Genomic DNA, 7,609 nt, shown 5'->3' on the forward strand with positions numbered 1-7,609 from the left:
ATTATCCATGAGATATACATGTTGAAGTTGAAAGCAACCGCTGAAACTTATATCTTCCTTTGTGTTGTTTCAAATCTTTTTACTAAGAATTTATTGCTTTATGAGTTAACTCTTATGCAAGTCTTATTGATGCTTGTCTTGAAAGTACTATTCATGAAAAGTCTTTGCTATATGATTCAGTTGTTTACTCATTGTCTTCATCATTGCTTCGAATCGCTTCATTCATCTCATATGCTTTACAATAATGTTGATCAAGATTATGATGGTAGCATGTCACTTCAGAAATTATTGTTGTTATCGTTTACCTAATCGAGGGCGAGTAGGAACTAAGCTTGGGGATGCTTGATACGTCTCAAACGTATCTATAATTTCTTATGTTCCATGCTACTTTTATGATGATACACATATGTTTTATACACACTTTATGTCATATTTACGCATTTTCCGGAACTAACCTATTAACGAGATGCCGAAGTGCCAGTTCCTGTTTTCTGCTGTTTTTAGTTCCAGGAAGGCTGTTCGGGCAATATTCTCGGAATTCGACGAAACGAAAGCCAAATATCTTAATTCACCGAGACGGACCAGAACACCGAAGGGGAGCCGGAGAGGAGGCCCAGGGGCCCCAGACCATAGGGCCGCGCGGGCTCCACCCTGGCTGCGCCGGCCTATGGGGAGGGAGCCCTGGCGCCCTTCCGACTCCGCCTCTTTGCCTATTTAGTCCCTCGTGACCTAAAAACACATTACCGATTGACAAAACTCCAGAAAACATCCAGGGACGCCGCCGCCATCGCGAAACTCCAATTCGGGGGACAGAAGTCTCTGTTCCGGCACCCTGCCGGGACTGGGAATTGCCCCCGGAGCCATCTCCATCGACACCACCGCCATCTTCATCGCCATCGATGTCTCCTATGATGAGGAGGGAGTAGTTCTCCCTCGAGGCTAAGGGCTGTACCGGTAGCTATGTGGTTAATCTCTCTCTCTGTACTCCAATACAATGATCTCGTGATTGCTTTGCATAATTGAGATCCATATGATGAGCTTTGTATCACTACTAGTCTATGTGCTACTCATGTGATGTTATTAAAGTAGTCTATTCCTCCTGCATGGTGTAAAGGTGACAGTGTGTGCATCGTGTGGTTCTTGTCGTAGATTATGATCATAATCTCTTGTAGGTTATGGAGTTAATTATCGCTATGATAGTATTGATGTGATCTATTCCCCCTTTCATAGTGTGATGGTGACAGTGTGTATGCTATGTTAGTACTCGGTTTATTTTGCAAAGATCTATTATGCTCTAAGGTTACTTTAATATGAACTCCGGAGTTACTCTCCATGGTGTGATGGTGACAGTGTGCACATCGTGTGTGATTCCTTTATGAAGTTGTGGAGCTTGTTTACTCCGGCTTGAGGGAGCTCTTGTAGCCCTACACAACGACTGGTGTTTGTCATCCAACAAAAGAGTGTATGTAGCACAAATGAGAGAAGTTATTATTTATTATGCGATCAATGTTGAGAGTGTCCACTAGTGAAAGTATGATCCCTAGGCCTTGTTTCCAATACTGCAAACACCGCTTACTTACTGTTCTGTTGCATGTTTACTCGCTGCCATATTTTATTCAGATTACTATTACCACTCATATACATCCATACTACTTGTATTTCACTATCTCTTCGCTGAACTAGTGCACCTATACATCTGACAAGTGTATTAGGTGTGTTGGGGACACAAGAGACTTCTTGTATTGTGATTGCAGGGTTGCTTGAGAGGGATATCTTTGACCTCTTCCTCCCTGAGTTCGATAAAGCTTGGGTGATCCACTTAAGGGAAAACTTGCTGCTGTTCTACAAACCTCTGCTCTTGGAGGCCCAACAATGTCTACAGGAAAAGAAGCGTGAGTAGACATCAAGCTATTTTCTGGCGCCGTTGCCGGGAACGAATCAAGACACTCCATCAAGCTCGTCAACCGCCATTAAACCTCCCACGTCAACCACGCGCCAGTTGTGGACAGCACCTGTCGAAGGAAAAAAAATGTATATCACCAATATCTTTACTATATTGTAGCATCGCGAGCCCGCCTCATTAAAAACCTTTCAGCCCCACTCGGTGCCCTGAAAGGAAAAGAGTGCTTCTGAAAACTCGCGAGCTTTTTTAGTACATTGTGTGTTTACATATGTAACTATATTTCGGCTTCTATGCGTAAAAACGTCGGAGTTGCGTCACGTTTCATGGGTTTGACTCTTCCTTTCCTGTCTTCTTATCCTTCAGCCTGTATGCACCTCCTCGAATGACTTCTGAAATGATGTATGGACCTATCCATGGAGAGTCAAATTTCTCGTGACTGTCTTGGGTGAGCCGAAGAACCAAGTCGCCAACTTGAAAGGACCTTGGTCGCAAACGTCGACTGTGGTAGTTCTTTAGGTTCTGTTGGTACGTGGTGACCCTTGATAACACCTCATCTCTAGCTTCGTCGAGTGCATCGACATCGTCCTCCAGCGCTTTTCTCGAAGTTTCCTCGTCGTATTCCGCAACTCTTGGTGAATTATGCTCTATTTCTATCGGGAGCACTGCCTCGGCTCCATGGACCAGAAAAAACGGGGTTTCTTGCGTTGCAGTATTAGGCGTTGTTCGGATGCTCCAAAGGACGCTTGGCAGCTCCTCAGGCCAGGTGTGTCGAGCTTCTCTAGTGGTGTTAATAGGCGTTTGTTTATTCCGTTACAGATGATGCCGTTTGCTTTTTTGACGTGGCCATTGGTTCGCAGGTGTGCTACCGACGCAAAGTGTAGTTTGATGCCTACTTCGTCACAATATGCCTTGAACTCTTTGGAAGTGAAGTTGCTCCCGTTGTCTGTGACAATGTTGTTTGGTACACCAAATTGAAAAACTATGCCTTTGATGAAACTCACCACTGATGCTGCATCTGCCGAAGTTACTGGTACTGCTTCAATCCACTTAGTAAACTTGTCGACATCCACGAGAAAATACACGTATCCTCCAGGCCAGGCCTTGTGTAGTTTTCCTACCATGTCGAGTCCCCACTGTGCGAAGGGCCAAGATATTGGTATTGGCATCAATTCTGCTTCCGGAGAATGAGGTTTTGCCGCGAATCTCTGGCATGCATTGCACGTGCGGACTATATCTTTCGCGTCCTCTATAGCTGTTAGCCAATAAAATCCTGCTCTGAAGACTTTGGCTGCTATTGCTCGACTGCTCGCGTGGTGGCCGCATACTCCCTCGTGCACATCCTTTAATATGAGCCGCCCTTCTTCGGGTGTTACACATCTTTGCAATACTCCCGAGATACTTCACTTGTACAACTCCCCTTTGACCACAGAAAAGGTTTTGGATCGTCGGATGACTCGCCTGGCTTCAACTGGATCGTCGGGTATCTCGTTTCTTGCAATATATGCCACATAGACCTGCATCCAAGGAACTTCTACCACCATAACTTTGTGTGGGTCTTCTTCATCTTCCGATATATTTGCTTCTGGCTCTACTGCAGCCCCCGAGCCTTTCTTTGGTTTCTCCTTTTTCTTCGACTGCTTCGGAGTTTTCTTCGGCTTGGTAGATCTTTCACTTATTTCTTCCCAAAACACACCAGGTGGTATTGGCAGGCACTGCGACCCGATGTTTGCCAAACGTCGGCTTCATCATTGCTGAATCTGCTGATGTGATTGACTTTGCAGCCGTCGAAGAGCTTCTCGATTTCATTGTACAGTTCCTTGTATGCTATCATACTATCGTTGACTGCATCGCACTTGTTCATCACCTGTTGAGCCACCAACTGAGAGTCTCCGAAGATTTTTAGGCGAGTTGCTCCGCACACCTTTGCCATCTTCATCCCATGTATAAGCACTTCATATTCTGCTTCATTATTGGACGCGTTAGAGAACGTCATCCATAGTACGTACTTCATCTTGTCGCCTTGCGGTGATAGAAGTATTACGCCTGCACCAGCTCCCTCCAATCTCTTGGACCTGTCGAAGTTCATGATCCAAGTACTCGATAAATCTGGGGGTCCCGTATTTTGCAGCTCCATCCACTCCGCGCTGAAGTCTGGCAAAATCTGCGACTTTATTGCTTTTCTTTTTTCATATGTGATATTGATGGCGTGTAACTCACACGTTCGTTGGGAACCCCAAGAGGAAGGTATGATGCGCACAGTAGCAAGTTTTCCCTCAGAAAGAAACCAAGGTTTAATCGAACCAGTAGGAGCCAAGAAGCACGTTGAAGGTTGATGGTCGCGAAATGTGATGCGGCGCAACACCAGGGATTCCGACGCCAACGTGGAATCCGCACAACACAACCCAAGTACTTTGTCCCAACGAAACAGATGGAGGTTGTCAATCTCACCGGCTTGCTGTAACAAAGGATTAAACGTATCGAGTGGAAGATGTTTGCAAAGAAAACAGTAAACAAGTATTGCAAGTAGATTGTATGCTATGTAAAGAATAGGACCGGGGTCCACAGTTCACTAGAGGTGTCTCTCCCATAAGATAAAAGCATGTTGGGTGAACAAATTACAGATCGGGCAATTAACAAATAGAGAAAGGCATAACAATGCATATACATGACATGGTAAATATAGTGAGATTTAATTGGGCATTACGACAAAGTACATAGACCGCCATCCAACCGCATCTATGCCTAAAAAGTCCACCTTCAAGGTTATCATCCGAACCCCTCCAAGTATTAAGTTGCAAAGCATCGAGACAATTGCATTAAGTATGGTGCGTAATGTAATCAACAACTACATCCTTAGACATAGCATCAATGTTTTATCCCTAGTGGCAACAAGACATCACAACCTTAGAACTTTCCGTCACTCGTCCCATGTATCAATGAAGGCATGAACCCACTATCGAGCATAAATACTCCCTCTTGGAGTTAAGAGTAAAAACTTGGCCAGAGCCTCTACTAGTAACGGAGAGCATGCAAGATCATAAACAACACATGAACAATAGATTGATAATCACCATAATCATAGTACTCTCTATCCATCGGATCCCGACAAACACAACATATAGAATTACATATAGATGATCTTGATCATGTTAGGCAGCTCACAAGATCCAACAATGAAGCACAACAAGGAGAAGACGACCATCTAGCTACCGCTATGGACCCATGGTCCAGGGGTGAACTACTCACTCATCACTCCGGAGGCGACCATGGCGGTGTAGAGTCCTCCGGGAGATGAATCCCCTCTCCGGCAGGGTGCCGGAGGCGATCTCCCGAATCCCCCGAGATGGGATTCGCGGCGGCGGCGTCTCCGTAAGGTTTTCCGTATCGTGGCTCTCGGCATCGGGGTTTTCGCGACGGAAGCTTTAAGTAGGCGGAGGGTCAACGCGAGGGGCCACACGAGGGGCCCAGGGGATAGGTCGGCGCGGCCAGGGCTTGGGCCGCGCCGGCCACCCCCCGGCTGCCTCGTGGCCCCACTTCGTTAGGTCTTCGGTCTTCCGGAAGCTTCGTGCAAAAATAGGACCCCGGGCGAAAGTTTCGTCCAATTCCAGAGAATATTTCTTTACTAGGATTTCTGAAACCAAAAACAGCATAGAAACGAAGAATCGGCTCTTCGGCATCTTGTTAATAGGTTAGTTCCGTAAAATGCATAAATATGACATATAATGTGCATAAAACATGTAGGTATCATCAATAAAGTAGCATGGAACATAAGAAATTATCGATACGTTGGAGACGTATCGGCATCCCCAAGCTTAGTTTCGCTCGTCCCGAGCAGGTAAAACGATAACAAAGATAATTTCTGAAGTGACATGCCATCATAATCTTGATCATACTATTTGTAAACATATGTAATGAATGCAGCGATCAAAGCAAAGGTAATGACATGAGTAAACAAGTGAATCATATAGCAAAGACTTTTCATGAATAGTACTTCAAGACAAGCATCAATAAGTCTTGCATAAGAGTTAACTCATAAAGCAATAAATCAAAGTAAAGGTGTTGAAGCAACACATAGGAAGATTAAGTTTCAGCGGTTGCTTTCAACTTGTAACATGTATATCTCATGGATATTGTCAACATAAAGTAATATAACAAGTGCAATATGCAAGTATGTAGGAATCAATGCACAGTTCACACAAGTGTTTGCTTCTTAAGGTGGAAGGAGATAGGTAAACTGACTCAACAATAAAAGTAAAAGAATGGTCCTTCAATGAGGAAAGCATCGATTGCTGTATTTGTGCTAGAGCTTTTATTTTGAAAACATAAAGAGAGCATAAAAGTAAAATTTTAAGAGGTGTTTGTTGTTGTCAACGAATGGTAGCGGGTACTCTAACCCCCTTGCCAGACAAACCTTCAAAGAGCGGCTCCCATTTTATTTTATTTTTGGGTGGCACTCCTTCCAACCTTTCTTTCACAAACCATGGCTAACCGAATCCTCGGGTGCCTCGCTAACAATCTCATACCATGAAGGAGTGCCTTTTTATTTTAGTTTTATTATGATGACACTCCTCCCCACCTTTGCTTTCTCAAGCCATGGCTAACCGAATCCTTCGGGTGCCGTCCAACAATCACATACCATGGAGGAGTGTCTATTTTTGTTAATTAATTTGGGACTGGGAATCCCATTGCAGCTCTTTTTGCAAAATTATTGGATAAGCGGATGAAGCCACTAGTCCATTAGTGAAAGTTGCCCAACAAGATTGAAAGATAAACACCACATACTTCCTCATGAGCTATAAAACATTGACACAAATAAGAGGTAATAACTTTTGAATTGTTTAAAGGTAGCACTCAAGCAATTTACTTTGGAATGGCGGAGAAATACCATGTAGTAGGTAGGTATGGTGGACACAAATGGCATAGTAGTTGGCTCAAGGATTTTGGATGCATGAGAAGTATTCCCTCTCGATACAAGGTTTAGGCTAGCAAGGTTATTTGAAGCAAACTCAAGGATGAACAGGTGCAGCAAAACTCACATAAAAGACATATTGTAAACATTATAAGACTCTACACTGTCTTCCTTGTTGTTCAAAACTCAATACTAGATATTATCTAGACCTTAGAGAAACCAAATATGCAAATCAGATTTTAGCAAGCTCTATGTATTTCTTCATTAATGGGTGCAAAGCATATGATGCAAGAGCTTAATCATGAGCACAACAATTACCAAGTATCACATTATCCAAGACATTTTAGAATTACTACATGTAGCATTTTCCAATTCCAACCATATAACAATTTAACGAAGAAGAAACTTCGCCTTGAACATTATGAGTAAAGCCTAAGGACACATGTGTCCATATGCAACAGCGGAGCGTGTCTCTCTCCCACAAAGTGAATGCTAGGATCCATCTTATTCAAACAAAAACAAAAACGAAAACAAACCGACGCTCCAAGCAAAGAATACAAGATGTGATTGAATAAAAATATAGTTTCAGGGGAGGAACCTCGATGATGTTGTCGATGAAGAAGGGGATGCCTTGGGCATCCCCAAGCTTAGACGCTTGAGTCTTCTTAAAATATGCAGGGGTGAACCACGGGGGCATCCCCAAGCTTAGAGCTTTCACTCCTCTTGATCATAGTATATCATTCTCCTCTCTTGACCCTTGAAAACTTCCTTCACACCAAACTTCAAGCAAACTCATT

Source organism: Lolium rigidum, unplaced genomic scaffold, assembly GCF_022539505.1.
Source record: "Lolium rigidum isolate FL_2022 unplaced genomic scaffold, APGP_CSIRO_Lrig_0.1 contig_32025_1, whole genome shotgun sequence".
NCBI classification, from domain to species: Eukaryota; Viridiplantae; Streptophyta; class Magnoliopsida; order Poales; family Poaceae; genus Lolium; species Lolium rigidum.